Source organism: Phyllobates terribilis, unplaced genomic scaffold, assembly GCF_046119375.1.
Source record: "Phyllobates terribilis strain yellow unplaced genomic scaffold, ASM4611937v1 Scaffold_1__5_contigs__length_1240528914, whole genome shotgun sequence".
NCBI lineage: Eukaryota > Metazoa > Chordata > Amphibia > Anura > Dendrobatidae > Phyllobates > Phyllobates terribilis.
Window position 1 is genome coordinate 507,638,058 of NW_027362761.1, and position 8,053 is coordinate 507,646,110.

Sequence of the window (8,053 nt, forward strand, 5' to 3'; positions counted from 1 at the left end):
GTCTATCTTTGTCACCAGTAAAGACCCTGAACTACACCGTACCGTCTCCGAGTGGTTCCTGCTACCCCCATCATCCACGTCGGCTGCCCTGAGGCCATACCCCTCCCGTTGGGGGTTATACCATCCCCGCTGCACCATCCTTCCACTGGCCTCAGCGGTCTGCTCTGCAGCGGCAGCTCCAAAGCTGCATTCAACGGGTGGCGTAGTCATCCAACATCTACCGCTAATAGACTCGTCACTTAGTTTGACTCCCTGGGCACGGACCGGGTCACCGCCACGAGACTACTACCCCCATCTGATCCGGCTCCGGGTAAGCCCCCGTGCACGCGATGCCGCACGACACAGAAGACCCAGGGGCGCGTCAACTTTTGGCGTAGTCGGCAGGATCTCGTGCCCGCAACCACCGGGTACTGCGTGCCTGAAAAAGACTGTTCAAACTTACCTGTGGTGAAGATTCCCGCCATCCGGCGCCATCTTCCGCTTCCTTCCCGCCATCGGTGGAGTTTTCCCGCCATCCGGCGCCATCTTCAGCCTTCTTCCCGCCACACGTGGAGTTTTCCCGCCATTGGACGCCATCTTGAGGACGCCGCGCGGGAAGAAGAGGGGCGTGGACTCCGAAAGTGCGCGAGAACTGAAGCCCCGCCTCACGTCCGGACGTTGCGTAAGGTCCTGGAAGGAGCCCAGCAGACGCCGACGTCACAGAAGCGCGACGGAAGGTCCTCAACCCTGACGATCCACTGCGGAGCCGCGGCCTACGGAAGAGGATCATCGCAAGGTAAGCCACGGTCCACTGGGGGGGAGAAGGATGCCGGATACGGAGGAGAGCTTCACCGCTTCAACCCCCGCCAGCGCCACCGCTGTTGCGGTCATGCCTTTCACCATGCCCTATATCCCGGGGGCAGCCTGGCTACCCCAGTACTCAGGGGAGTCACATACCCTGCATGACTTTAGAGAAAAGCTGGATAGCCTCTTCCAGGTGTACCCCCTCACAGAGGAGCAAAAAGTGAGCATCCTGGTGGCCCAATTAACCGGGGCAGCCCAAAGGGAGGTAAAGTTCTGGCCACCTGGGAGGAGGACTGTCGCAGAGATACTAACCCAGCTAACCGAGGAGGAGCTGCAGTACTACCAATACGAGGAAAGCCAAGAGGACCCGGACGGGTCTGAGGACTACCCTCAGGAGGGAGCACAAAGAGGACATAGCTACTGAAGGGAAGTAGCGTGAATAAAGAGCTGTACATAGTTACCCGTTAGGGTACAAGGACTGCTGCTAATTAAAATATGGTCCCTGTTGGGATTAGTGAATTGTTCCCCGTGTGTCCCTATCCCTTACCAGGCTGAGGACTGTGAGCAGCCATCCCCTATCCCTTACCAGGCTGAGGACTGTGAGCAGCCAATCCTTATCCCCACTGGCCGAGGACTGAGAGCGGCCATATCCTGTAAATAATTATGTGTTTCTAGTAATTTATAGGAGTCCTTGGTGGATTTACCGGGAATCCTTTGTACAGTTAGTGGAGCGTAACTCAGGATGGACTAAAAGACTGTTAAGGACTCGGGGCAGGACAGACCCCTACCTGGTTACGTCTCCCTGTTTTGGTGAAATGGACACCTTGCTTTTCTTCAAAGACTGCACCCGGTTGCGGACATGCCGTAACCATCTTTATGTGTTTTTCTTATTGTATTATTATTGTTTATACCTTGTTATGTTTTTCTAAAAATATGTTTAGTCCCGGAGTACTAAATTTCACTAGGGGGGAATGTGGCACCCCAGGGGTCTGGTTTCCACAGTAACAGCAATGTTATGTCTGAGAGCAGGTGGGAGGTCTCTTGGTCAGGAATCCTATGCATGCCACACCTCCTGCCCAGTCCTGGGAGGGGAAGAACTTCCCCTATATAAACCTGGGGCTGAGGCAGGGTTAGAGAGTTCAGAGGGAGAGTTCAGCCAGGAGGGCTGACAGGGAGCTGTGGCTCCGGCTGGGCCCAGCTCCTGGGCCATGCCAGAAGTAGAGACAGAGAAGAGAAGCAGCTATGGGAAGAAACAACAGGAGCTCTGTGGGAGCAGTGTTACAAGGAGTCAGGGGCTGGCAGCTGCAGAGCTCGCCCTGACTGAGAAGATTTCTTACCGGACCCGGAGTCCGAGGCTGTGGGGACTAACTCCTACCCAGCAGCAGAATCCGTCAGGCAGGGGATTTCAGGTCCTCTGGCCAAGAAACCCGAAGGCACGGTCACACGCATGGGACCAGCACCGCCGTCGTGGAGCGGAAGCTACTAGAAGGCCCCGAGTCACCGGCCATACGGGTGAGCACCACACGGTACACTCAGGGACGTGGGCTACTTATACCCGCCTCTAGCAAGGTAGCCAGAAGAGTACAGTTAGTTTGGGAGGCCTACAACTCCGCCTGGCCAGGGGAGATCCCATCTGCTCAAGGACTGACCAGGCCCCAATCGCTAGCCAGTACTCCGGGAGGGTCTATCTTTGTCACCAGTAAAGACCCTGAACTACACCGTACCGTCTCCGAGTGGTTCCTGCTACCCCCATCATCCACGTCGGCTGCCCTGAGGCCATACCCCTCCCGTTGGGGGTTATACCATCCCCGCTGCACCATCCTTCCACCGGCCTCAGCGGTCTGCTCTGCAGCGGCAGCTCCAAAGCTGCATTCAACGGGTGGCGTAGTCATCCAACATCTACCGCTAATAGACTCGCCACTTAGTTTGACTCCCTGGGCACGGACCGGGTCACCGCCACGAGACTACTACCCCCATCTGATCCGGCTCCGGGTAAGCCCCCGTGCACGCGATGCCACACGACACAGAAGGCCCAGGGGCGCGTCACTATCAATCAAGATGCCCAAGTCCTTCTCCATCTCTGAATTCCCCAATGATTTCCCATTCAGTGAGTACTGGTGACTTCCATTTTTCCTTCCCATATGTATGACCTTACATTTCTCCTCGTTAAACCTCATTTGCCATTTAATGCTCCACCTACCCAGCTTATCCAAATCCCTCTGTAGGTCTGCACTGTCCTCTTTTGTATTAATTGTTTTACATAACTTTGTGTCATCTGCAAATATTGATATTTTACTATTTATTCCGTTGACTATGTCGTTAATAAAGATATTAAATAACATTGGGCCTAGTACAGACCCCTGTGGTACCCCACTAGTGACGCTTACCCAATCTGAGAATATTCCATTTATAACCACCCTCTGCCTTCTATCCTTTAGCCAGTTAGCTACCCACTTGCAGACATTTTCCCCCAGCCCCATCATTCTCATTTTGTATACCAACCTATTATGTGGCACGCTATCGAACGCTTTTGAGAAGTCGAGATACACGACATCCACTGGTTCCCCCTGATCTACTCGAGAGCTAACCTCCTCGTAGAAGTCAATCAGGTTTGTTTGGCTGGAGCGATTCCTCATGAATCCATGTTGGTTCGGGATTAAAAGATTATTAGCATCAAGATGCTCCGTAATTGCCTCTTTAATGAAGCTTTCAAAAATTTTGCCCACAACGGACGTCAGACTCACCGGCCGATAGTTTCCGGCGTCACTTTTCGCTCCCTTTTTGAATATTGGCACTACATTCGCCTGTCGCCAATCAAGTGGTACAGACCCAGTCTCAACAGAGTCCTTAAATATAAGATATAACTGTCTGTCTATCACATTACTTAGTTCCCTTAGTACCCGTGGGTGTATGCCATCAGGTCCTGGTGATTTGTTTATTTTAATGTTACTGAGGCGTTTCTGTACCCCAGCTTGGGTTAGATTTGTCATACTTAGTGGAGGATTAAGCTTGTCACTTCTCATTTCGCCTGTTAGTTCTTTTTCCTTTGTGAAAGTTGTCGAAAAAAAATTATTTAATAGATTAGCTTTATCCTCATCTTTCTCTATGATTTTGCCTTCCTCACTTTTTATCGGTCCAATATTATCCGATTTAATCCTTTTACTATTTATATACGTAAAGAACAGTTTGGGATTTGATCTACTTTCCCTAGCAATACGTTTCTCTGTTTCCTTCTTCGCTATTTTTATTTGTTTTTTACAGGTTCTCGTTTTTTCCTTGTAACACATTAGTGCCTCCTTACTGTTTTCCTGTTTTAATCTCTTGAATGCCTCTTTTTTGCTATTTAACGCCCCTTTTACGTTCTTGTTCAACCATATTGGTTTCCTCTTATTTCTGGCCCTTTTATTCCCATACGGTATATACCTCTCGCACTGAGTATTCAGAATTCTTTTGAAGGTTTCCCATTTACTATTCGCATTCCATTGATTAAGTACTTTGTCCCAGTCAATAAGTTGAAGGTTTTCTGTCAGCTGATCAAACTTCGCCCTCCTAAAGTTTAATGTTTTTGTTGTTCCCTTATTGATGACCCTACTGAAGGGCATTTTGAAGTCGATAATATTATGGTCGCTATTACCTAGGTGCCCCCCTATCTGTACCTCAGTTATTCTATCAGGCCTATTAGTTAATATTAAGTCCAACACGGCCTTCCCTCTCGTTGGTTCCTGCACTAGTTGGGAGAGATAATTATCCTTAATATTTGTCAAGAACCTTTTTCCTTTCTGAGATCTACAGGTTTCTGTTTCCCAGTCAATATCCGGGTAGTTGAAATCCCCCATTACAATCACTTCATTATGTTTTGCTACTTTGTCTATTTGTCCTAATAGCAGATTCTCATTCTCCTCTGTTATATTTGGTGGCTTATAGCAGATCCCCAGTAATATTTTATTATTATTTAACGCCCCCTCTATCTCTACCCACATGGACTCGACCCCCTCTTCTCCCTCTGCTATATCTTCCCTTAGTCTGGGTTTTAGACATGACTTTACATATAAGCAGACTCCTCCGCCTTTCCCCTGTTTCCGGTCCCTTCTAAATAAACTATAATCTAATAAATATACCGCCCAGTCGTAGCTATCGTCTAGCCAAGTCTCTGTTATACCTACGATGTCATACCTCTCCTCCGATATAAGCGCCTGCAGCTCATCCGCCTTATTGGTCAGGCTTCTTGCGTTGGTCAGCATGCAAGACAAAACTTTGGGGTTATTTAGCATCCTATTCTTCTCTAACGATCTAACTGTACTATCCCCACCCCCCTCTCCACCCTCATTATATTCACTTCTCCCCTTCCCCCTTGCTTGCCTCACATCCCACCTATTTCCTTGGTTTCCCTCCCCCGTCTCTAGTTTAAAAACTCCTCCAACCTATTAGCCATCTTCTTCCACAGCACCGCTGCACCCTCCCCATTGAGGTGCCGCCCATCCCTACGGTAGAGCCTGTAGCCGACCGCGAAGTCGGCCCAGTTCTCCATGAACCCAAACCCTTCTGCCTTGCACCAACTCTTTAGCCACTTATTCACCTCCCTAACTTCCCGTTGGCGCTCCTGTGTGTCTCGCGGGATTGGTAGTATTTTTGAGAAAACTACCTTGGAGGTCCTTGCCCTAAGCTTCCTACCTAGGTCCCTGAAATCATTTTTAAGGACCCTCCATCTACCACTCACTTTATCATTGGTGCCGATGTGGACCATGACCGCTGGGTCTTCTCCAGCCCCACCCAGTAACCTGTCAACCCGATCCGCGATGTGCCGGACTCGAGCGCCAGGGAGACAGCACACCGTTCGGCGATCCCGGTCTTTGTGACAGATTGCCCTGTCTGTCCCCCTAATAATAGAGTCACCCACTACCAGAACCTGTCTTGCCTGCCCTACACTTCCCCCCTCCCCCTCATTACTGGAGCATACACTCCCCCGGCGGTCAGAGGATCTGTCGTGCTCCAATAATGCCGGTTCTGAACCTGCCTTCCTATACTTCTTCCCTCTATCCCTCCTAACTGTTATCCAGCTCCCTGCCTGTTCAGCCTGCACTTCCCCTCTATGCTCCACCGCTAGTATTGACCCATTGAGTGTCTGCTCGGTGAGCAGCAAATTCCGTTCCATGTTGTCGATGCTCCTCAGTATCGCTATCTGAGCACTTAGATCCAGAATTTGGGCTTCCAAGTGCACGATATGCTCACATCTCTCGCAGCAGTATGGATCCTCGAGTGGTTGCTCACGGAATGCATACATTGCGCAAGATGTACATTGCACGGCTCCGGCCAACATGGACGTCATTCTAAATATGGGGATACAGTCAGTATATATATACAAGTACAAAACACAATTATTTATATATAGGTGTATGGACGGGGATCAATTAGGGAAGTGCAAGTGTATCAATTAGATATCGGCGGGGGATCAGTTAAGTATGGACAGGGGATCAATTAAGTATCAAGTATGGACGGGGGAATCAGATAAGTAGGTCAGGTGGATTAATTAAGTAAAAAGTAAAGTAAAGAAAGAATGAAATACAGTCAGCAATTCAGTCCTAAGTCCTCCCTTCCAAACTCCCTGAATCCAAAGTCACTGAAAAACAAGTCACACACTTACTTTCGTTCGCACTTACGCTCCGGACACACGCAGCTCGTTCACACTCGCAAACGCAATTCACACAGGTATTTTCTGCAGGATTCCCAATACCTCTTCACTCAATGCACTTCCAAATGTACATCCCTGGGGAGCCAAGGTTCACCATTCTGCACACTGGTTCTGCTTGCCACTGCTCAGTGTTACACTGCAATGTCAAATGCCAATCACTGACACTGATTGAGGAGGCCCACTGCTCAGCAGCATGCAATATTACCTGACCCCTTTTCACAAATGTTACTATGCTTCAATATAATGATAAACTGGGTACATTGTTAAATGAATGATGCTGCCCTCGTCTGTACATGTTATATTAAGTATAATGTGCCAGACGCTGCTCATGCAGGGGGGTACTTGACTCACTTCCGCACCGGGACCCACCGGGGATTTACCTGTTACCCTGTGCGTCAGTCCGAGCCTGCCCCGTCTACCTCACTGGTGATTAGGGCTGTATTTGGCGTTCATGCTGCCCTAGACACTTTAAATTGTCATGCCCCTACTAGTAAGTCAGACTAAGAGTGTCTGACGCGCCCCTGGGCCTACTGTGTCGCGCAGCGTCTCGCGCACGGGGGCTTACCCGGAACCGGATCAGATGAGGGTTGTAGTCTCCGAGTGGCGGGGACCCGGTCCGTGCCCAGGGAGTCAAACTCAGTGTGTGGCAGTCTTGATAGGTGTTATTTGAGTGTCGACTACGCCACCCGTTGATTTGCAGCTATGGAGCTGCCGCTGCAGGGCAGACCGCTGAGGCCGGTGTAGAATTGTGCAGCGTGATAGTATAACCCCCAACGGGAGGGGTATGGCCTCAGGGCAGCCGACGTGGAAGATGGGGGTAGCAGGAACCACTCAGAGACGGTGCGGTGTAATTCAGGGTCTTTACTGGTAACAACGATAGACCCTTCCGTAGTACTTGCTAGCGAACGGGGCCTGGTCAGTCCTTGAGCAGATGGGATCTCCCCTGGCCAGGCGGAGTTGTAGGACTCCCAAACTGACTGTACTCTTCTGGCTACCTTGCTAGAAGCGGATATAAGTAGCCCACGTCCCTGAGTGTGCCGTGTGGTGCTCACCCGTATGGCCGGTGACTCGGGGCCTTCTAATGGCTTCCGCTCCACGATGGCGGTGCTGGTCCCACGCGTGTGACCTTGCCTTCGGGTTTCTGGGCCTGAGGACCTGAAATCCCCTGCCGGTCGGCTTCTGCTGCTGGGTAAGAGTTAGTCCCCACAGCCTCGGACGCCGGGTCCGGTAAGAAAGCTTCTCAGTCAGGGCGAGCTCTGCAGCTGCCAGCCCCTGACTCGTAGTAGTATTGCTCCCACTGAGCTTCTGCTGTTTCTTCCTATGACTGTTTCTCGTCTCTACTCTCCTTGACTCCTAACCCTGCCTCAGCCCCGGGTTTATATAGGGGAAGATCTTCCCCTCCCAAGACTGGACAGGAGGTGTGGCATGCACAGGATCCCTGACCAAAGGACCTCCCACCTGCTCTCAGACATAACATTACATTACTGTGGAAACCAGACCCCTGGGGTGCCACATTCCCCCCTAGTGAAATTTAGTACTCCGGGACTAAACATATTTTAGAAAAACATAACAAGATATAAC